We start from the raw sequence: 24,895 nt of genomic DNA, 5'->3' as shown, positions 1-24,895 counted from the left end.
AGAAGTCATCAGCCTGTTAGTATAAATGCATGTGAACCGATAAGTCTATTCTGTTGCATCTGCCACTCCTCCCTGTCCTGATTCTCTCACCCAACACTCCTCTGAACACTTGTGGTGAGTGCCGTATATGCAATCTGTCAGTGTCGTTAAACTGTTACTTGTGTGTGGCGACAGTGCAGTAAATCTGCAGGCAGTGTGAATCTGTCATGTGTCAGAACGTGTTGTCAAACGCAGATATATCTTCTGCACTGCCTATTTTTCCTTTTAAAATGGAACACCAGGCGGAGCATTTAAAAAATGTTTGTTATTGAGGATTCATTGAAAATCTGTCATACAAGTATGCAGTTGTACACAATCAATGCGTCATTCATTTGAGATTATGATGTCAGATGACTGATTTTATACAATCAGCTTTCAAATATTCAGATTACAGCTTATGCATGACTGGATATGGACACAGTTTTGATAATGTTCTTGAAATATGACAGAATATTGTACATCCCTCAACATATTATGCCCTGCTCCCCATGGAAATACAAGGAAAATAACACCTCTATAAAACGATAAAAAGCAAATATATAATAAATACATCATTTTTTAAAGACAATTTAATCTGTTATTTCACATGTTCAAAAACATTTTGTTTGCTTATCAAATTAATTTTGTAAAAAGCCATTCAGCAACATGTAATTGACCACTTGCTAAGCCCTGCACCCCTTGGTTACTGTTGCTACACCTGCCAAGTTTTCTACCACTATGCAGTTCACAATGATAACAGGGCAGATTTACTCAAAATGCTGTAGGCTAAAGTTTAAATCAGTGGGTCCTTGAGTTTATCACCTGTAGCTAGCTAGCTGATTACGCTGGCAAAATGAAATGTTAACTCCATGACTTGGTTGAAAACGTTGTCTCTGGTGGACTTTTTAACCTTTTCAGTTGACTTTTTTGAAAATGAGAAATATCTTATATGAATTTCTATCAATTTAGGCTACACAATATTGTGCTAAAAGACTGAAGCTAAAGCTACATGTCCCAGGCAAAACATCAGCATCCTCACCAGCTGATAATCAGTGCATTGAAACAAAGTAAAAGAATTGTTCTTGTTGAGCAGCGTAGCTAGTTAGTCCTCGTCTTAGTCCTCGTCCTTGTCTTATATTTGGTACTTTTTTTTTTCTTCTTCTTCTTCTTCTTCTTCTTTTTTTTTTTTAACAATTCTTACACAGCCTTATTTGGCTGCTTATCTTACACCTGGAGAAGCAAGTCAGATGTTAGACCCATGCTTTGTTGTTTGTATTTTTTAACAATATGTTTCACTTTAACCCTACAAGAGATATGAGTTTTCAGATATAGTATAACTAGTGTATTTACTGAACATAATGCTCCCCATGGTAAGAAGTTTGGTAGTGGTTGCTGTAGTGTAAATGCCCCCAAATCCAACAGCAGAACAGGGGCAGGACAAAACTGCTAATGTTACCCTATGCTGATAGTATCCAGGATTCTGTTCAGTGGGGAAATACTACACAGTGAATGTGCTAGAGAGGAGATTTGTCTAACGCAAGTCCACAAAATGCAGTCAACTAATAAAATACTTCTTGGCCTCAGAGGTAAGACTGGGTAACTATACTTACTATTAAGTTAGTTAGCAGTTCAGTTCATGCTACGTTTTGCATCTTATATTAGAGCAGATAAACATTCAGTTCAATTAATTTTTGTGTTTATGATTTTGGAAAGACTAAATAAAAAGACACAACCCCCATAACTCTTTAAATATCGAGTATCACCCTTACAGCTGAATGCACAATATTTCAACATGTGACATCCAAAGCTTGACAGGCCAGCCTATTTATGGTTGCCAAACTATGATTGGAAAATTATTGTTCAGGGGACTGGTTTAGCTAGCGGTCAATTCCCAGCTGACAAATGTTCCAATTTTATCTCATTTAGCTTAGCTTTCACCATTGTCATGGTACACTATTTGCTTGTGAAGAACATGGAGCTGCTGTCTATTAATATCCAGGACCTTAATTGGGTACTGTTTTGAACACAAGTTTGCTTTCCTGGAAGCAACATAAAAGGCCATGAGCCAAGTACACTGTATTACGTCAGATAACGGTCACACACACAGTCACAGGAGGAGGAAAAAGCAAGTGAAAGTTACCATCAGGGTCGTGATCACTGAGGCAAAAACCAGACACATATCATTATTATACAGTCTTGCCTTCAGCGGTGTGCTCTTGAGTCTCTTCAGCCACCTACACAGCTGTCTAAATACAGCAGACAGTTGTTTGGGTTGATACCACTGATCTTGATGAATGGTACTGTTACTGGTCATTTACCACAGTTAATTTATCATATATTATAATGTAACATCTTGTAAAAAGCACACACATGTAGATATTATGAGTGCACAATCAGATAATTGGTTGAATAACACATTTTAACAAAAGCAAACAAAAACCACTAACTACAAGAGTGATTTAAATTGTTGTTGAAAAGTAAATATCTGAATGTCCCAGTGCAGCAAGATCTGTACTTGGTGTTTATTTTTCAGCTTGACTAAATAAATTATAATGTGATCCACATCACAAATTAATTAAAGAAATCAGAAGTCACCATGTAAATTATACTTACTGCCGGCAAGATGTGTAGGCTGTACATTTTATTTGACAATTATTGTCCGTTATTTTCTGACTCGTTTCTCTCGTCTTGGGTAATTTCATTTGAGTGGCTCATTTCTGGAGATGAAAAACGCTACAGGGACTTGAGTTAGGGAGAGACCTCTGACTGACAGTGTGATCAGGAAAAGCAGCAGAGAACGTTTTAGCTTGGCTGATCTTTCATTTGTTCTGCTACTCATTCGCTTATCATGCTGTTTCCCTGCTCTGTTTATAGCATTTTGCGTTTGATTACTTTACCTGACGCAGCTGAGAGGCGCCCAGATTAGGAGAAGTTGAGGAAATATGTTTAATAAGATTAACAAATCATTAAATTATTATCCTTAATACTTCTCAAGAGGCATAGCAGAATGTGGAAAGTCATGCTGCTGTTCAGCCTCCTTCCTAATTGAGGACAGTGAGGGTCAGGTAGATCAGAAGCTCACTAATCAATACTGCTGCACCCCTTTATTTCCACTGAGAAATATTTTCATTACCCTGGTTCCAGGATGCTCTGCAGTAGATTAATTGTCTCCTTTGCTTCTTTACCAGTCCCAGTTCCCTCCCACACAGCTTTGTGTTTCATTTGAATGGTCCACCGATCCTGTGCAGCAGACATACAGTATTTTGGACACAGAGCCTCACAGTGTGCACAGCTCACTGGTGGAGGGAGTGGGTCTGGGGGCAAGGCAGCACAGGCTCGGAGGGGAGGGCAGCCATTAGGCCTGAGTGGTACCTTGGACCTCCCAGCGCCTGAGTTTGGGGCTCCATGCCCACATTGAGGTGCAGCGGCAGGTGGGCATGGCAGTAATCCAGAACCGACTGCTCACACCTGTACAACGTCAAAGCACTCAGCTGCCGTGGTATCTAGACAGAAACAGAAAAGCAGAAAAGGGAAGAAGAGAGAAAAAGAGAACCACACATAAGCCTTCTGAGTCTGCCAAAAGAAAAAATCTCTGTTTCAACATTTTATCCGCTCTCAGAATATTTGAAATTGGCTTAATTTACTTCATGCAGTCGTGGCACGGTGCTGTCATTAATGCAGCCTTGGCCGGTGATACAGTGCGCGCCCCAAGACCTGAAATCTGTGGTGCTCAAACACCCACTTTCTGCTGGAGTGATTTATATGCAAGATGAAAGCCTTAAGCAAGAGTGCACACATATTTTCTGCCCTCTTTTAAATGGAGTCAAGGCTCCATTTAGAAGAGAGTGCTTATTACATTACAAGCACTTTCCTGATTCAAAGACCCCTCTTAGTTTTACGTGCTAGTGTGGTCTGAATTATGTCAATTAAATGGCATAAAGCTGCATCTCAGCCTGTGTGATATTGATATTAATATCCTAATGTCTATTAATGCTTTCACACAAAATATGGATGCACTCATGTGTCTTGAAATGCAGGAAGCAACATGATACACTGTATAGAAACATTCATGTAGATCAGAACATAATACAGGACACGTGCAGCACCTGAATGCAGTGAATGAAAATGGATTTCTCTCAGCTTTGATACTCATCCATATAGAAATACAGAGTGCTGTAGTTGTGGACCCAACATCTATTGTAAAATACGCTGTTTTGGATTATTTTATTAGATCACAAAAGGATTTACTTAAAGCTGATTTGATGCAGAAATGGCTTTCAGATAGGTTTTCCCTTTATCTGGTGGGGTCAAGCTTCTCAGCGCTGCCACCATCCAGACCCTTAAATGTAAAATCACAGCTTTTGAAAGGTTATGTTTTTCTTTCCGGAAACGATCCGGCTCCGTTTGTTCTCCGCTTTAATAGGAAGATTAGTTGAAAACACTCTATTGTCTAATTCAACAGCTGAACTTTGCACACTACTTCAGAGGACTTAATAAAAAATTCATGAAAAACAATGCTCCGAATGCAGAATGAGTTAAGAAGGGGGGGTTGGGATCTAGATCTGGGAGTTCTCTGTGCAAAGTATCAGGGGGAAAGGCTACATTGTAGACTTGTTTTCTCCAATTATTGCAATAGAAAAAGTCAAACATGTAAGTGGTGAAGTCAATATAAATTTTGGCTGGTTGGCTGGTTGAACCAAGCCCTCTCTCCCTCTCTCTCTCTGTGTACAGCAGTAGTTGGCAGAGCACTTACAACCTTTGTCTCTTCAACATTTCTTACCTCCTCCATTTAACTTCCACACTGCCAGTTTATTCCGGCTGAAATCCAAAGGTGCCATAAAATAAACTGAGCTGCAGTTACTGAGAAATAAAAGGCTTTTTTGCCCATCACTGTTGAGTTCTGGGGACAGATCTGTAAATGCATAAATAAATACACCTTTAGAGAGGTATAGTGCTATTATTATATAGGTCTTCTCACTATAAACAGTGTAAATAGTTCAGATGTCTTTAAAGACTTAAAATAGAAAACTGCTTATGATCTCTTAAACAGTTATCAGGAATCAGTTATCATAATCTTTGTTCAGGACTAAAATAGCACTTTTGGTTTTTGAAGGATTTCTGTTTCTCACAACAGTCAAGAGGAAATAGTTCAAATTCCAATTCAAAGCTTTGAGAGCGACTGCTTGTTTGTTGTGTCAGGTTATATCTGCTGTGCTTCAAGCATATGCTGTATCCTGTTTACCATCACTGTGCAGATTGATTAAACCTTCTCAAAGAACCTGACAAATGCAGCTCCTCATTTTTTATCATTATGTTCAGCCTACGTCAAATACATCAACGTCAAGGTTTTTTGTCTCTGTTTGCAATTTACTGTTTGGAATTGGCTCCCTCTAGACTCAAAGGAGTAAAAGAGACTTTATGTGTGTGATACACATTAGCCGTAACATTTACCTGTGACATGGCACAGGTTCCAAATTGTGCCAATATCAAACTCATTTTTCTGCTTGCCCAAGAGGTACAGTGTGATGCAACATGTGTGGTAATGTCTCAGCTTGGAGTCAGTGCTGTAACGTTGTGGCATATCCAACCAAGAAGTGGATGTACTGAAAACTCATTTCCAAAATAGCATGCATGCAAATTTTTTGGTCCGTTTGACATAGATTTGTCAGCTGCCATCAAGAAAAAGCACATACCCTTATGGAGATTTACACAAATATGCATATACTATTGCCCCCCAGCAAGTTTGATTTTGAAATCTGTTAAAAAAAACAAAAAAACAACCACACTGTATCACAACCTTTTTCTGTTTTTTATTGCCTCCTCCTCAAACATTTTAGTCAGTTGCAGCCTTTTCCAGCATTTTGTTTGAACTGTCACCTACTGTAGCTTATATTAAGTGCACTCTCAGCCTGCAGTTCACTAAGTTATACTCACATTTTTTATTCACATGGTGCCGCTTACCATGAAATAAACTATAATTCCTATTTCATGGTTTAATTTTTAGTAAAGCTCTTGCTGGTATTTTATTCACTCACAGCCAAGAGTGCTATATCTGCAACTGTTAACTGTTAAAAAGTAAAACTGAAACTGAAACACTTGAGCCCAGATGACTTGCTCCAGATCAGCTCTCTACAGCCACACTTCACAAATACTATACAATTCATTATATGAATTCATGGGAGTGGGTGTTAGACAGACACAAGAGAGTTAAACAGAGACAGAAACACCGCTGAATTTGTAACTCTTTAGCACTTGTCATTGAGAATTGGTTTCAGTGAAATGTGTGCAATATGGTAGGATGTGAAACAGCAGACAGCAGAACCTTTCTTGAATGTCCTCTGCTCTATTGTCTATTTTGGCAAGCTCTCATACACACTGTTTAAAGTTACCATGATGCCCAATATTTTATATTTTGTCATGATGAACAACAGAGTGTTCTTGTTACAATATAATCTAAGTGGAAAGTATGTATTTCATAGGTGACAACAGCCAGTCTTGCTACATTACAGCAAAAACTGAATTAGGTTCAACTTTTTCATGCAGAGTTAAAATCGGTCTCAGCACAGCCAAGGAGTCTGTACAATGGTGCTTTGAGCTATATGCTAATACTGGCATGGCAACCTGCTTGCAGTGACAGAGTTTAGTAGGTATAATGTTTGCCATGTTCACCATCTTAATTTAGCATGTTAGCCTTCGCTAGTTGGCATTAAATACAAAGTGCAGCTGAGGCTTCAGCCAGAAACAAAGTGGTGGACTGACATGACTACCACTGAGTCACAGCTTGCATGGCTGAAAAGTGAGGCAGTGCAGGTATGACTGACTAATATCAATGAATGTGACTGCTTAGATGAAATAATTACGTCCAAAATTCAGCCATACATATTAGCAGTCTCGTCTGGTGCACTTATCATAAAAGGAGCTGTCCTGTAACCAAAAGGTCACATTTTCAATTCCTACAACGTCCTAATGTCTTTCAATTAGCCAACCCATTATTATGGCCTCTCCTGTTTTTGTGCAAGATATCAAACAGCTTTTCTCGCTCATTGTCAGTCTCTCTAGATGAAAGCATCCACTAATGACTAAAATACAAAATGTAAAAGTAAATTAACTTAACGTCAGCTCTCTTAATAAGTGTGATGAAGTCCTCATGCTGTTGAGAGTCATTATATTGGGATAAATGTTGTTGTAAATGTTTTGCCAGTACATCACAGGTCAACAAAACACTGTGTTGCAGTTTAAACATGCTCACTCCACACTGAGCAGATACAGTCTTTTCACTGTTTCTCATGGGCAAGACAGAATTTAAAAATCTGCATTTGTGAAGCAGTAAACTTCAACGGGATCAGTTTCATGTCTTAGCATAGAAGAAAAGAATAAAAGCCCTTTTGGCCAACCGAGCAGAGTGAGCATTCAGGTTTAATCAGGAATATTGGGGGAATGCAGGCTGTTATGGTTGGAGCTCTTAGAGAGGTGAGTCATTGGCTAGCATAGCTTGGACAGCCGCCAACAGAGCTGCTTAAGGCTAAAGGCTGCATACAGTCGGATTTTGCCTGAAGCATGATCACCATCTTTCTTCAACTTAAATGGCTCAGAAAGCCCTTTCCAATCTAGTTGTGCACTACACAACAAGATAAAGGTAGAATGAATTCAAATCTCTTGATTACAATAGCTATCTAAGAATAGCCTTGTTTCCTCTTGACAAGTGTAAGTCATTATTCAGTGAGTCACTGGCCACTGGCCAAGGTAATAAAGCGAGCATCTGGCATCAGCCCGATCTTGTCTTCACTTTATGTTAACTGTTTAAACTATAGCTCAACCTATTTACCCTGAGGTGAATTTAAAGAGAGGAGAATACACTGAGTGCCCTACACAAAGGCTCTTACCTGTGGAAACTACATCACTATTCCAGCAGCTCCCTTTTATGTTTATATTGTAGAATATATTTATACCTGAGATTCATACATTTCAATTTTATGGTATGCTCTAAGCTACAGCGACTCGTTGTTTATCACTGAAAATCTCTGGAATTTAAAGTGTTAAGAAATTATCTCCTCAGTTGGTCCAGGAATTATTTATGCTTAAAGTGGCTACAGCTGTCAGTATAAACAATAACATTTAAAAAAAAAAAAAATCTTAAGTTATTATATTTCATTTCATTTGAGTCGTTTGTGTGTTGATAAGACAAAAATACAAGCTTGCAAAAAAAATTTAGACCTGATGCAGAGGCAGAAATCACAGGGGTCGTGTGGTTTTCATTCACTTGCCCTAAGCAAAACATAGACACTAAAACCCTTGGCCTCAGGCTATATGACAAATTATTCACTAGCAGTTCTAGTGATCATTTCTGTTCAAGACTGCAGTCTGTGGTATAAACTTTTCATATATCACACACCAAGTTGTTGGTGTGTGATATATGAAAGGTGATATATATAGTTCCATACTAATGTGAAAAAAACATTTTGGGAATACACATACTCTCTTTCTTAAACCACTCTTGTGTCTGTATGGTAAATTCTCCATTAAATATGAAGCTGAATCATGAGATACTGGCACGCTAACTTCATACTTAGCTTTCCACAAAGGCTGGAAATTGTAGTGGAAATCTGAATGACCTATTTTTACTGTCCACTTTAGTATAAATAAAACAAACAAAATATAACCTGTATGAGTGAGTTTTAGAGTTACCATGTTCTTATTTTGTCAGACAGAGTCAGGCCAGCTGTTTCCTGTGCTAAGCTAAGCTAAGTGGCTGGTTATCCATATTTGCAGTAGAGGTGAGAGAATTAAATCAACCTACTTCTTTAAAGAAAAATGTTTAGAGGAGGAGGCCCAAATACCAGAAATGTTCAATGTTACATAAAACTCTCTGGCAAATTTAGCACTTTATAACAAAAGGCATAGTTCTTCAATAAAGCACTCTACTGCCCCACTCTACAGCACTTTACTGCAGATGTAGAAGAGGACAATGATATAAACTCCTGTGACACAGAACACAGCAATTAATTCTAATTCCTGAGCTATTAGCTTTGGATTGCTAATAAAAACATTCACAAAGGTGGTCCCCCTTTGCACTGCTCTGAATGTAAGTCAAGCTGCAGCTAAATGATTCCCAATTAGGTGATAGGCAGCTGCATCATGCCAGCATGCCTCAGACTGGCACGGGAGGCATGAGCTCTCATTGGCATATTAACAACATCCTCCGCCCGAGCTGTGCTGCTGCTCTCTGTCAGCTGGATAATTCACTCAGTGGTCAACACTGTGGCGGGAGAGCACAAACAAACCTCTATTATCATCACTGTCTATTAGGCTACACACCCATGGATACTGAATGGCATGCTAATGGCCACAAGCCCCCTACCCTGATTGTTGTTCACCATGGATAAATTGAAAAATGATTTCAGGGTGAGTGACACAGAGATGTAGCTGATAACAAGTGGTCAGTTAATTAAGCAGCACATACTGTACCATGGCTGTCATACTTAAGAATGTGCATTGTACATGTTCATTATTATTCATGTTATGAATGTGCATGAAAGCTAGGATGAATTTTTGCTTGCACAATAAAACATAATATTTAATAAATCATACAACAAATACTGCAGACCATTAGCACCTTTGCAGGAAGGTTCAATAAGTAATCAGGAGAGAGAGATCTGACATTCAACTGAAAGGCAACTGAAAGTTTTACATTGTAATATTGCATGTGCTAGAATTCCAGAAAGATCATCTTTTGCTGACTTTAATATTCACCATGTAATTACATTTCTATTTGAAAAAGCATTTTGCATTTGTCAAAATAACCATAATCCTTCAGATGTGGGGATTTATCTTCTCCTAATGCTGCTCATCCCATTTTCTGCTCATCAATGTTGGCAACGCATGCTGAGATTTACTGTTATTTACTGGATGGACAATTTATGAGTCACTACAGTCTTCCCTGATGTATGTTGATATAAGTAACCTAAATATAGCAGCCAAGAAATATAGATGCATAGATTAATCCATACCGAACACGAGGCATAAGAAGATATGTGTGCTACAGTGTTTGGTTCATTCTCCCTCGCTGACTGTTTTTCTCTCTCTTTACACTCCCACACACATTCCTGAGTACACACACACACACACACACACACACACACACTGCATTTGCTGATGCTGCTTGTCAAAACAACCATTAAATGCCTCAATCCTAAAAAACAAAAATATGTTGCTTCTGAGGTCACAGTTGTTTACATGGAATGGTGATGGTATCACATAGTAGTGTAATGTTCTTTCATTTTAGTTTAAAGCTTCATGGGTAATTTATGTCACAAACATTGCACTTCTCTTATTCTGTAACTTGCACCGAGGACTGAACATTACTGTCCTTGATGCAATTCAACTAATCTTCATAAATCTACAGTATAGATTTGCTCATCAGACAGAGAACTAAAATCCTATTTGATCATACGCTGGACATTGTACTAACATGTCCACACAGTACAACATGTAACTTGAAATTTTAACTTTGAGGAATTTTAACAGTGTTGGCATTATTTAATAATATAATGTATTATTTCATAAAATAACTCTGGTTTTATGAGATTTATTGGGGGAAAATGTAATAATTTCATATTATAGCCTTGGACAATCCAAGAAAATGTTTTGAACAGCTCTCTTCCACAGGAAGAATCCAGAGCAACCAAAACTTTGCAGAGGATAGTACCATAATATTTTAGTGATGTTCATGGTTAACTCTCAGAAAATATCAGAGCTAGTCAGGCTGAACAAACCCCTGACTGTGGACTCAACAGACAGCAATGAGTTTTAGACTGCTATAATAAATATTTTTATCTTAACAATGGATCACAAAAGTACTTGCTACTCACTCACTTAGTGATGAACCCATAGATAATTATTACCTGACTCTGCAGTTCTCCTCAGCTCTCTCTTAAGGGTCACAGAGGGATAGAGCCTATCCAGCTTGGATGGAAGGCCTGGACAAGTAAACAGTCCATCACAATAGAAGCATATTTTAGAGAAATAATAATAGAAAAATAATATTAAGTTATTTAAAAAAAGGAAGACAGATCTCTAATCATAGTCAGTTTATATGTAAGATATTTTCAAAAGAAAAGAGGATTGTCTAGAGAGACACAGTCTGCTACACTAAAAGAAAGACTTGAAGGAATTCAGTGCACCAAAGCCAAGCTATTTCATTCTCTAATGGATGTCTGGAGTTTATCAGCCTTGCTTTGTCCAGATGAGATACCAAGCTAATGTTGCAAATCACACATAATTTAGTAAGTTCAAAAAAGATATGAAAGACTAGACTGACAGACGTGTGTTTAATGGATATGGTAATAATACAATCACCTTGGTTCATATTGAAATCGCATTGATTGTGTGGATGACTGCTTTGGAAAAGGGGCAATATTATGTGTGATAGGAATATTTTACAGATTTTTCCCTTACTTAAAACATCTTAAATCTGTGTGAATATACTAAAAAAGCACCTACTCCATCGGAGATATGCTAATTTGCTCACAGCTTATGTGGATAGTTCAATTAAGTGATTGTATTTGTAAGTAACAAGTCAGCAGAGTTCAGTCATGACTAAAAATTATGTGAGAAGGATAAGTGAAAGTTTGGGCCAAAGGGTTAATTTAGGGATTACAGTTACATTTCAAAATAGGGAGAAGTTAAGGGTTGGGGTTTAGGATTAAAAATGGGGTTGGGATAAACCTAAACACAGCTTTGGGGGGTCACATCAGTCTGACTCAAGAGACACTGCTATAATCCTCCTGTTGGCTTTTTCACTATTACATTCTGCTTCCCTCCACTCTTTTTTCCAGTCTCTCTTGCCACTGTCAGTGAGACACAACAACATGAAGCAGTCAAGCTAACAAGCTATCTGCTAATTAAAGAAAACTCTGACAAATACCTGAATTGTGCATAAGGCAGGTAATTAGTCATGTGCAAACTGTACCTCAGTTACATTTCCCTTCCAGTGCTATATTTAGAGAATAAGAACTATGCAGAAAGTTTTGAAGATTCTGATTGTTTTCAGAAATTCAAACTCAGGACATTTTTACATATGCCAGAAATCAGTTGGCTCAGTCTATAATTGAGGAGCCTACAAGCTGAGATTTGGGTTTACCACTTATTGCCTACATTATCAGTTACTGGAACCTCAAAATCCAAATTTGGGAGAACAGGGGTTTGAAGGAGGAGGGACAAGGAAGTAGCAGCAACTATGACTGAGTGAGATATGCTAAAACTGTCAACAATAGATGCTCCCAAACTATTTAAAGGTGCTATATGTAAGCTTTTGCTATCACTACATAACCAACTTTAGCATTAACAGCTGTTTATTTACCAGTCTAGAAGAAATGTTGTGAGTTCCTTTACTCCAAGAGTTGTCTACAGCAGTGGAAAGAAACACTGATAATAACTCTTGTTTTTCTTCTATTTCTGTCACTTCTTTTCTTCTATTGAAGTTAGCATGCTAATCAGCTATCCGACTGCTCTCAGTCCAACATGAGAGGGTGAAGAAGTAGTGCTGCACACGGGGCATATTGTAACCTCTTGTAAAATCAACAATGGCTGAGGCTCTTGATAAATAAATTTGGTAACGCTAACACTGGGTATGTAGTGATTGCCAAAACTTAAATATAACACCTATAATCTTAATTAAGAGAAACATGCATCTACTGCTTTTTGGGGATGGCAATGGAAACAAGCTGTTAACAGAACACTAACAAATTGTCACCTTGATGGTGTGGCAAACTTGTTAGAAAACTCTTGTTTTTACTCATCAAGCAGATATAGAGGAATGTAGGAAATATCTGTCTCTTTAGCCTCTAACTACTCCATCACAAGTAGTTATTTCATCCATTGTTAATATAAAAATATTAACTATAGCATATATATCTGTATACAGAGTACAAAAGTACTGCACAGGTAAAGTAGCTCTTGTAATGTGAAATTAGGCCTTCATTGTCTGCAAAGTATCACTATAGGGAAGAAGCATGATTAGAGTTTAGAGACTAGAGATTAGACTACTTTCTGTCAGTTTATGGTTACTTCAGTAGGAGCCAGTAAAGTGTTACCAATAGGGATACACTGGATGTACTGCAAAAGCTGACTTTCTGAAGCATGAAAGAACTTAGGTAATGCCTTAATCCAGCCAGGCAACCATCTGAGAGCTCTGAATGGATGAAATGTGAGAACCAGTTTGGCTACTGATGTATAACTGAACAGTGATGCTTAGGAATTTTCATTACAGTTGTCACTGTCACATTTGCTTTTTGATAGAGAAAAGGCCTCCTCTGACAACTCAGGTCGAACAGCATTCAGTCAGTGGTAAAAGCGTTAAAGAATCTACACGTTTCGCATTTCAGAAGAGTTGACAGATTAAGATTATACACTATGCTAAACCATCTCATACAAATGTCACAGAGTATAGGACCATGGATGTTGTCGTGCCAGTGCTCCATCCACCACAGTACAGGCTTTTCACTCCTGTCCAGTTTCCATGGTGATAACTCTAAAGAATGGGCTGTATGTCTAACTCTTGACGCTGTGGAAGATTGCGTGTGTGCGCATCTGTGTATGCTATATGATATTTTATGTGCTCTGTCATTATGTGAATATTCCCCTTCATTTCTACTCTGATATTAAATCTTTAAGGGTACTGACCAGAAAGCATATAGAAAAAGGCACAAGGCGCAGACACACACAGATCACATATAAATTTCCTGCTCTAAATTTCATCTCTCCTCATGATTGGTTGAAGAACCAGCATATCTACTTGCAAAGAAGTAATTGCACAGAATATTCATGACAATGACCTACAGGAAAAAATGATGAGATTTGGTTTATACTTGTTCTGTTTGTCTGTTTCCTTCAAAAGAGGCCTAGAGGACAGCCATCTGTTTAAGTGCTACAGTCTGAAACAGCCTCTGAACTTGAACAGACTTGTCCAATATTGATGTGGCTGAAAATGTGAGGCGACAAGAGATGAACTGCAGCCAGCTGTTGGCCTCCCGTGATATTTCCACAGAGGAACGATGTGCACTAGGAGGATCAGGTTGATATTAAGGGCCGAGGCCCGGCAAAGCTTCATCTGTGGTGATGAGATGTGAATATTGCAGAAGGGTAATATACAACTCCAGTGAAATGGCATGAGGCCAGTGCTGTGAGACAATAGCTGCTGCATGGAACCTTACATTATCTTGTCATTCTTCTCCCTGTCAAACAAAGGGGCTGATGTTGATGAAACTGTGTTGCCCCACTTTTAGTAGTCTCAAACTGTCATCTCCATGGAAATGATCTGCAAGATTAATAGTTTTTGTTTTAATTTGGTGTCACTGGTGGTGCTCGTGCCACTTCCCTGCAGGCCTGGTAAACAGAAGGACACTTACGCCTCACTGTCCTTCCATGTAGTTGCACCTCTACAGCAGTGACTAACTTTGCTTCACCATTGTATTGGGAGCAGGATCATCACATTTTCCCCTGCTCAACATGTGAGGTCATGCTATGAGCTTAACAGACAAAAACATTTTTTTTAATGGGTTTGATGATCTTAGAGTTGCTCTACAGCACCAGTGACACATGATCTATGCTATTTTCTTCATCCTCTGCATTTCTGGTCTTGCTTTTATGGTAAAGCTGGTGGTTCCACTGGTTTCAGAACTATTTACCTTTATCTGTGCTATAGAAAATGTCAAATCTGCTGCTGTTACATTACTAGTGTTGACAGCTGGTAATGATGGGTCCCAGTGCAAGATTGTTTATGGGCCCTCGCATGCTTGCAGGATTTTAGAGGTCAGGCTTTTACAATAACATTTCTTATGCACAAGGACAAATCAAATCAAATAAGCTACTATTATGCTCTAAATTAATGTTTCTGAGGTTACAGTATTTTAGACCATTTAGCTGTGATCAAGGGTCAGGCCAGAGTTTAATGTAGAGTTTTAATGTGGTAAATGAAAATACAAAGATGATTATTACCAAAATTAATTCCATTCTTAATTGGTTCAGAAATATTGTGAAGGACACAAAATGTTAAAATTTGAGGGACATAATAATCATAAACATAATAATCTCCTAGAGGGCTAGAGGATAAAATCACTGACAAAATACATATGTATGATATTATTTCTCATGCTGTCTCATGCTTTAGTATAATATTATTTATCATGTTGTGCCATGTACCTGAAAACACCCTCAACCCCCTCCAAAAATCGCCTACTCACCTACAGTATGTCCTCACACACAGATTGGAAATATACAGTACAAATTACAGACATGAGTTAGTTGAACATATACTATATACGCTACTTAGGTCAAGCTTGCATTTTAGGAAGACTGGACTGTTTAAGAGCCATAATTCTCCTTACTGCATGATTTTGACTTAGCCTGCGGATGGACTTTGTCAGACCATGAGCCTTTGTGCAGCTGAACTGGCTAAACTACCTATATTTCTGCCACTGTTAATGCCACCTGAACACTTTGTGCTGCTGCTCTCTATGCCTTAAAAGCAAACACCAAAGAGGCTTTTACTGTGAAGTAGCTGTAGTAGTCACGGATGACTAACTGCTTACGACTTCTTCCACAAAAATCAGTCTACATCAAAATAGAGATATATTTGGTGTTTTTTTTACTTTGGTCAGCAGATCGGTCTTAAAAAAAAATGCAGTTGGGGAAGCATTTGGTTGCAGTCTCTATCCCATACATCACTGTTTCAAGGAAAAACTACAGTGGCTCCTGAGGACAATGCACATATAGAAAGCGCAAGCATTAAGGGAAACATGCTCTAAATCCAGAAATACAACAAATATGCAAGCACATGCAACAAGCATTGCTACACCAGAAGTGCTGCAGGTTACTAGAGGGAGTGATGGGCTTGATTTGGATAAGCAGCAACATTTCAGATACTTCTGCCTGCCCATCAGTCTTTAGGTCCTTAACGCTTTAGATTTAAGAAAGATTATGTTTTTTTAAGGTGAAAAAGTAACCATTTAGATTTCAGATACCTGGTCAGTTTATCCAAATAACACCTGTTTAGAAATTTGCTCTGATGATTTCAGAGATAGCGGGACCCGCCTGCCAGTTGAGACTGGAGGTCACCTCAGTAGCTCTCAGTCCGACTCTGGAGATGACTGGCTGGTCAGTGTGCGCTGTCGTCGCAGAGAGAACAGTGTTACCTCAGCAAGCCCTTTGGTAATTTACTGCTGGCTCTAGCATTTTGAAATATAATTCCTTTTGGAAGATAAAATTCAGTCTCAGAGTTGAAATGTAATATTTCTTGATGCTTCTTTGTCTGAAGGTAAAGCTGAATACATAATAAATACATGTTTTATTGACAGTTTAACAACAGTGCTGCCTCTGTAAACTCTGAGGGTCTTGTATATAACAGGTACATCACATTCGATTAAAAATATATATGGAGCCCTGTGTAGCAAATTCCTGCTGCATACGTTTTTTCTCTTTTTGTATGTGTTTTTTATTTATTGTATTACTGGATTTGGAGCCTGTTTCCCTTAATGTTTGTGTTTTCTTTCTTGTGTGTGCTTTTGTCCTTAGGGACCACTGTTAAAAACAGGTCTTCCACTCGATTAGGGTTCAGGTGATTACTTGTCAATCAAACGCAGACATTTTTTTTCCTTCTATTTTCTGTTAAAGTTGATGGAGCTTGTAGCTTCTGTGGGTGGTATTTTCCTTGTTTGTTCATCGCTTGTGCTAACTACCGTGTATTTATTACAAACAAACTGCTGGCATCATAAAATGCGTCATTCGCTGTATGCCAGAAGATATCTTATGGGAAGGACCTCACAGACAGTGGGTGTGTAAAACAGGAATATAACTGCCTTCCTGCAGTGACAACACTTTGAATTACTGCTGCGCTACAATATGTCAGCCAATGATGTGGAATAGCAAAATACGTTTATTTATATGAAAGTGTGACAGATTTTTACTTAAAAGAATAATTGTGCTGCCAAGCATTTGGGAGTCAAATTAAAATGTGCAGTTCTACAAAACAAGCTTTTCTGCCAGGATGTTGCCAACAGGTAGACAGGTACTGTTCTATTCAGAGAACTGAAGCTGGGAAAACAACATTTTGTTCACAGCTGAGAAGCCTTTCCCGTAGCCCTGTCTGCTTCACTCCTCTCTGCTCTCTGTCTCCCTGCATTTCTTCCTGTGTCTAACTAGCACCTCTGCAGCCACATCAGTTTGATGGTCCACTTTATTAAGATGAATGAATCTCATCCATGTGACGCCTTCCTTCATTTTGCTGCAGAACATTCCCCATGTGCGCGGCGTACTTCAGGTGCTCAGCTGTCACCTTGGGTAGCCTGACAGGATCTCCCTGGAGGTCACCTTGGGGATGTAAGTTCACAGTGCCAGTGCAAACATTTTGTTGCCCTGACAAAACTGCTGCAGCATGACTCAGTTACACTGTCTGTCTGCTGAACATGGTGCAATGTGCCCAGCAGAATGTACAGTAATAAATCATGTAAGAAAAACAAGTAGAGAGAATGAAGGGAACAGGGGAGTGGAGGTCAGCAACCTCAGTATCTTCTGAACAACATAGATTTAAATTCACTGATATGGGGAAGGATAGGGAAATATAAAAGATGTAAGTGGGGCCTGTCCATATCCTGCAGAGATATAAGACGAGTCTCTGGTTTTTGGGCAAAAGCACATCCCTGCATCTGTTCTTTAAGCCCTGCAGGAATGGAGACAGTAAGTGTAATTGATTACAAGATCTAGTGGTTCAGTTTGGTCTCAGTTTGATTATTTAGTAGTGCTCACAATGGGGAAAAAACAACAAGCAGATTAAGGGTCGACTATTAATCTGCTCAGCAATCACTTTAACTCAGAAACATACAGCACTGCTTTGGTTTGAAATCTTTATTTTTAGTCATGCTAGCGTGACAGGGAGACGGCAGAACTGTTTGGCTGATTTGTCGGCCTGACCTTAAGCCTAAAATGCTGAGTTAAAGCTGTGCTGATCAATATTTTTATATTAACAGACTATCTAAATTGAAAAGAATCTCTTGTAGGGATGAATCCACTGAGAAATATAATCCAATTCTGTAGTTCCCCTCAGCTCTACAGAGCATTTAATATCTTTCAACCCACTGTTGTGGTTCTACATTCTGCAAACTCAACTGTTTTGGGTTAAAGCCACTGTACTCTACCTTTGTACCAAACCAAATGGAAGACAGATAAAAGTTAGTGACTAGCTAACTCTTTAGCATTTAGTATCTAAAGAGATAGCAACAGATTGTATGTTGGTTTGACACCAAAACAGAAGTAAAAGGAAAGGGAGTATTAGACTTACATTTGTGAAGTAGTCAGACACACAACTCCAAACGAATGCTGGTCTGTGTCAGTTTTACGTGTAACATGTTGCTAATCACAACAAATGTATAAGGTGATAATATGTCAGTCATGTTTACAGCTTGTTCCGCTGGCCCCAAGTGGCTAAAAAAATCTGTTTTTGTTTATCATCCATCTCTTGCTGCTATATGTAAAAAAATGTTTGAATATTTTTATGTTAAAATGCCTGTCGTTTCTCTTCCTGTGAAACCATACAAAATTTATAATGACTCATGTTGAAACTTGGGGGTGTATTCATACATTTATCCATTCAGCTCATGGGTCATAGTTAGCAGTGGGATATCATTGTGGAGGGTGTGTGTTTGGATCTTGGTTGTCAAAAACTTTGTTTATATTTCCTGAGACTGTGGCTGAGCCCTAATTTATTCATCATCTCTCCCTCCTGATCTAATGAGGTGGGTGAGGGGGTAGCCTCTACAGCCACCTGCCTATTTACTCTGTTTCACTCAGTAATGTGCCACATTACAAAAGATAAAGACATTTTAACCTCTGTTTCATGGTGATTTTAAGTGGGACAATGCAAACTTTATATATTTTGTCCCCCTAGTGGTAAGGATAGTAGCAAAATGTTTCCATTTTTCATCCATCGATTTTGTTTCCTGGTGCGTAATGAGCACTAAAACCTCACAGGACTCCTAGTATGGCTATAGACCTTTAGCTTTTAAATGTGATGAAAACTGGCACAACAGAGCACTTTCATTAGCCAGTGGCTAAATTCTGTGTGCATACTCTATTAATACAGGATTACAATGCTTGTTCCAGTCTGTCGTAGCAAGGATCATGGAGTGCTGAAAAGAAGAGAGGCCTTAACCTAAATGAATACAACTGAACAATACAACTAGCTGTTTATTGTATCTATAAATAACAATAAGGTGTTCTTTTAAATACCAATTAAAACGTCACTGCACTATCTTTCAAGAAACAAAAGAACCAACAAGCCTAATCATTCTGAATCTAGGGTGAGGAAGGAGCAGAGACTATGTGCTGCTTAAAAACAAGGTGTCTGTTTTTCCACTGCCAAACTTGGGGCTTTCTTGCTTTCTCTCTCTTTACCCACTGTCGGACACAGCTGACATTAGTATTCTGATAAAGCCTCCTTCAAGCAGTGTTCGGTGCCAGCCACTTAATTTGGCATTTATTGCTCCATGACAACTGAGGTAATTGAACCTCTTGCCCATGGACGAGAAATGCCGGCCTTGTGGCCATTTTCTCTCATTGTGGGAGAGATGGAGCTACAGGACGGATCTAATTTTATGGGGCAATGAGATGGTTAGTATGTACCCAGACCACAAGGGCCTCTGAGATGTTTATTGCATGCCTCAGAACCCCAGAAAAGGCTTACTAGACATCAGATAGAAAGAGGAAACTGGGGAGTATAAATAGCTATGAAAATGAAGGAGCAATGACAAGAGATGAAAAGAGACATTGTGATGCTTTTTCATAAAATGTATTGTCAAAATAAATTATTTCAGGAAATCCTATCACAGACACTTAGGACGCAAACTAATTATGTGGCTACAGACTGGGGATCATATGCATGTTTATCTCAAACATCATCCACCAGGAAATGAAAGTGAGTGTGTATCAGATTAAGATATAAACGATTAAAGATTAATCTTTGATCTGCTGATTTACTATTTGTGTTGCTTCTGTGAAGAATTGACCACCTTGGTTCATCTATTTGTTTTTGTGTCTTTATTTCTGACCAACAGACTGTTCTGAAAAAATACTAGCTGGCATGAAAAGTGATGCAAAAGCAAAAAGAATTTGATTTTGGTGACCCCTGACCTTTGTTGCAGAGCTATCACTAAGGCAAACTGTGCATACCCTTAATTATTCTGTCATATTGCACACACTGTTGACTGTGAAAGTGATATATATTAACTACACTGTTATTGTTTAACTTGTTCTGCTATCTACCTACTTCACTTTTGACTCCATTTACATTGTCATGCATCTTAAGCAATCAAATTATATCTGGATAGGGATTAGCACTGAAAAAAGCAGATGAAGAAACACTCAAGACGTATTAAGGACTGAAATCCAATTGAATAAATTACTGCAGGAGGTGGTTTGAGACACAGTCTAGCCAGATGTTATGGTGTACAAGTGTCAAACAAATTCATGTCTTAGAGCCATACATGATAATCAAACCTCCCTCCAAGGCATAATGTCATGTGACATTGCTATCCAGGATCCAAAACTTAGATAATCTTAAATAAGTAGGGTCTGAAACATTAGTACACAGTGTGGTGGAAAACTGAGAGTTTTTCCATAACTTATTTAAGCTATCTAAACAAGGTGTTAACTTTATCATTTGGTGTTGAATATATAGAGTACAGTGAGTGTCACTGAAAACTGTGACTGGAAATGAGTTTAATGAGAGCAGTTAAAGCAAAAATATTAACACAACATTATGCAACTATTTTATCTTAAAATAACAGCTTCAAAATCATTTTGATGGTACACTAACTTGTAAAGGAGAGAATTCCCACACCACACCCCAAACCCCTGTTCTTGTACTGTGTAACTTGGGTTGAGTGGGAACAATTGCATAAAAGCATAAATACATTTTTTTTTACCACTTGAAAGACACATGAGCAAACATTTAGAGACACAGAGCCTCCTTCATACTTGATCAGAATGGAAAAAATGTGGCAATGCGGAAGACGCAGAATGTTTTGTGTTTAAGTAATTAAAACTGTTCATACAGTGGTGGAAAAAGGATGCAACTGGGCTCAATTCAGAGTCCAGAGAGCAAGTGCTGGAGTAACTACATACAGCCATGAAACGATGACAAGTGAAGGAGGTACATTTGCTTCTGAAAAAACCCAGAGATATACATTCAGTAACTTAGGACTAACTGAGCTTTTTCTCATGCTCAGATTGTTACATTTTAGATGAGAAGGGAAATACATACAAATACAAATAACTGTGCAATGGAATTTCTTTCTCCAAAGAAGTGTGACAATTTTCTTCTTTTGCGCTGTAATTTGTATATTTTCCCCAAGGTTTGGATCAGTGATGCTATTAGCACATATATGAGAGAATGAATCATGTACATCGCTTTAGGATGCATCATCAGTGATGAGATGCATCCTCCCTTTAAGCTAACAAGTAATCAGGTATCCACCAAGTGCTCAGAGAGTAGATCTCTGACAAGGTCCAATAATTTCCCCAGTTAACTATTTCTTCCATAGATGTTGCTATGTTGTGTGGGAAAAATATATAAAATTAACCAGAGTTTGACTTTTTCATTTTTCAAACCAAAGACTGATGGTGGCTCTAGGGGAAAGGTCATGGGGTCACCAAAATCAATTGGTATCCTCCTGTTGTGAGCATGTGCAGCTGTGAATAAGAAATGTCTATGTGGGTTTTAGGAGGCAGTATTGCAAAAACTGTTGTAGTCAGTGCCACCTTTAAAATACCAGTCACAAAGAAAAAATGCACTGTAATGTTAGATTCACTGAATCAAATTCTTAACATTGGTATGTGTAAGTAATTTAATAAATAACAGAAGGTTATACAACTGTGTTAACTTGCTTTGACAACGCTGAGAACGCTTCTTTTACAAAAAATGGACAAATAATTAAGTAACCTCAAACACCTTCAGCTCTCTCTCCATCAGTTATCACATTAATGATACAAATTTCTACATGTTGTTATTCTCACCATGCACCATCCTAATGGAGCCCTGTCTGTCATCAAGGACTCTGAGAAATCAAACGTTTTTCTTATAGAGTATGTGACATCTTTGTACTCCAACAACACCTAAAGACTTCAAGGCTCAATTCTGGCTCAGGCATGACTCATCACAGTCTTTACTCATTTGGCATGTCTCTACATCCTTGATATCAATCACTTCACAAAGACTAATTAGCCCTGTGGTCTTGGCTCTCACTGAGCTACAGTATAATCAGCAAAGGTGAAAAGTACAAAAGATGTGAACTGAGTCATCTTTTCTCAAGTCACTGGATCCAAGTCTAAGGCTTGTCTCATGTCTACATGAAATCACTTGTTCAGTCAAGTTAAGTCATAATAGGATCACATCAGTAGAGCTGTGCAGAGTTGCAGCTAATTCTATTTGTTGCTGCATTTGTCAAACCAAGCTAATTATCTCTGTTTGGGTCGATAATGAAACATCTTGGTGTCAGCAGTATATTTTCTGAAAGCAGTGCAGACATGAGGACACAAGGTGGGGCTTGTTATCTCAGAAACAATAAAGCAGTTTAGATACTAATTTGACATTTCTTTGCCTTGCCACTTGAACAGACTCTCATAATCCCCAGAGGATGGAGTCTTGATTCCCTTACATTTCATCTAGCTAGATCATTAGGTCAAAATTTTAATTTGTCCAAAACTTTGTTTCAAGACCAAATACCTGCAAAACTAATGACATTGCCATTGGCCTCTTCATCATCATCCTTTACTACTTTATTTCACCTTTCAAACTTGTGTCAAACATAGAAGTCATCATTTCACTTCCAAATAGCCTTTATCATGTAAAAGATGAGCTTGCCCTGTACAAGGTCATATTTACAAATTCGCATAAATAGCCAATTAATTATCCCTGGGAGGAAGTAAGAGTAGACAGCCATGTGTCTCTTTGAGTTGTTTGTGCCTCTTTTCAGCTTTCTTTTTTGTCTTGTTTTTTGTGTTTCATCTAAGCAGGAGAATATAAACATGCAGGGGTTCAGGCTATATTCTTAGATCCCCCTATTCTGCACAGACCAACCAATAGGAGTCACTATATCAACAAGGACACGACCTCTTGCTTGCTTACAGCAAGAAAACACCACCAGCTATGTCAGAAGGGTAACCCAGCTAGGAAAGACAAGTGTTTTTTCACATTTTTTAACTCTATTTTATTTTAGAGAATACTGTCCTCTGCATGTGTGCTACTTCACTTTCATGACCGAACTGTGGGAACAACAGGAGGTGATGGACACAGTCAGTGCGCAGCTGCTTTCATTTAAGCCTTGTTGACAGACCAGATATTTGGCTTCCATTTCTGTTGCTCCTTATCTTCACAAGCATCAACACAAGTGACATTAGAATGCCAATTTCTAGTACAAAGGTTGCAAAAATATACAGTGGTGTACATGAATATACTTCTCAGCATTTTTTATATTCTAATGATCCTCATAAAATAATTCATTTCATCTGTATATAGAGCCATTTGTCTCAATAATGCAACAACAAAAAAGATTATTTTCTGGTGAAATTTCCTCACAGTACATTTATATTTGTTGTCAAATATGCGATATCAGCAGCCATACTACTCTCACCTTTCTGTGCTTTACTTCTCAAGATGCAAATGTGCTTGGCTAGGACAGTATTACCTTTCTACAATGACAGTAAACATCTGTTTTCATTGTACTGCATTGTAAGTCCTATCCATGTCCAATGGTTGGAGCCAGTCCCAGTGTGTACAGGGCGGAATGGAGGAAAACACTGTAACACTGTGGATTGGCCTCTAGTCCATTGCACGCGCACACACACACACACACAGTAACACTCTTAGTCACACCTACAGTATGAGCAATTTGGAGTCATCAATGCACCTGGCTCCATTTCAGTGTTTGTGTGGGTGTGTTGTGCACCTATGATGAGATTCATGTATACTGCATGTAGTGTAGGTAGGCAGCATATAATAATATCACCTGTGTGAGTAGGCACCTTTGTTCTGATAAATTCATCATTGAAAACAAGCAGCACTATTTGTTATTATTCATGATGACAGCCTTTTAAATAATGAGAAACACCGCTTGTACTGAACTGTTATACAGCTTCATGTTAAAGTTTAGAGAGAAAAGAGAAAAGAAAGTAAAGGGCCAGTGATGTGCATGTAGCTCCGTTGTTTGTTTCACTACACTGTTCTTATTTGGACAGAGCGGACACCAACTCAAACACAAGTACAAATGCAGTAACATGCTCAAACGCAAAGCCTATTAACACCTCAGTTGATGAGTATAACACTGCAAGGAAAATAAGTTCCTGATGCCCCTATCTTAATTAACAATCAAATATTAAAATAGAAATATGTGTTGGTAAAATGACACTGTTTTAACTGGATTTAGAAAATTACAGGACAAAATGTACATTTTTGCAACACAACATCTGTCAGCGATGATGCAAAACGAACAGTCATATAAGTGTACAAAATCTGCTCACTTCAGACTAAACTACTGAGTGTCTATTACAGTGAATAATTAATGAGAGAACTGACAAGAGAGATAGCTGTGTCCACTTCCCTTTCACTGCTTAGGCAATGTGCAGGACAACAGATTTAATGAAGGAGAAAAGCAGAGTGTCTGCACACTGGATTATAGCTCCCTAAAAAGTTTTATTAGACTGAAAAGGCAAAGTTATAACCCCATCAGGTCCTCATGGGACAAATGGCCAGCATGACCAAGAGCAAGGTTTATATGGACACCAAATTGATTATATCATGCTGACGTCATTATATGTACAATTTATTACAGGG

The 24,895-nt window shown here is 38.4% G+C and overlaps 1 protein-coding gene across 2 annotated transcripts in view; it reads right to left on the bottom strand.

Annotated features, from left to right (window-relative positions):
* Positions 1 to 1,186: 1,186 nt before the first annotated feature.
* The window catches only part of LOC108878725 (leucine-rich repeat transmembrane neuronal protein 4), a 43,844-nt gene continuing 20,135 nt past the window's right edge, over positions 1,187 to 24,895 (bottom strand). For both annotated transcript variants that reach the window (XM_018669685.2, XM_051075301.1), the window contains one exon: positions 1,187 to 3,521. The gene's annotated coding sequence lies outside the window, so the exon portion shown is untranslated. The remainder of the gene's footprint in view (positions 3,522 to 24,895) is intronic.

This window comes from Lates calcarifer, linkage group LG13 (genome assembly GCF_001640805.2).
Source record: "Lates calcarifer isolate ASB-BC8 linkage group LG13, TLL_Latcal_v3, whole genome shotgun sequence".
NCBI classification, from domain to species: Eukaryota; Metazoa; Chordata; class Actinopteri; family Centropomidae; genus Lates; species Lates calcarifer.
Note: the sequence above shows the minus strand (reverse complement) of the source record. Positions and strands in the feature narration are given on the sequence as shown.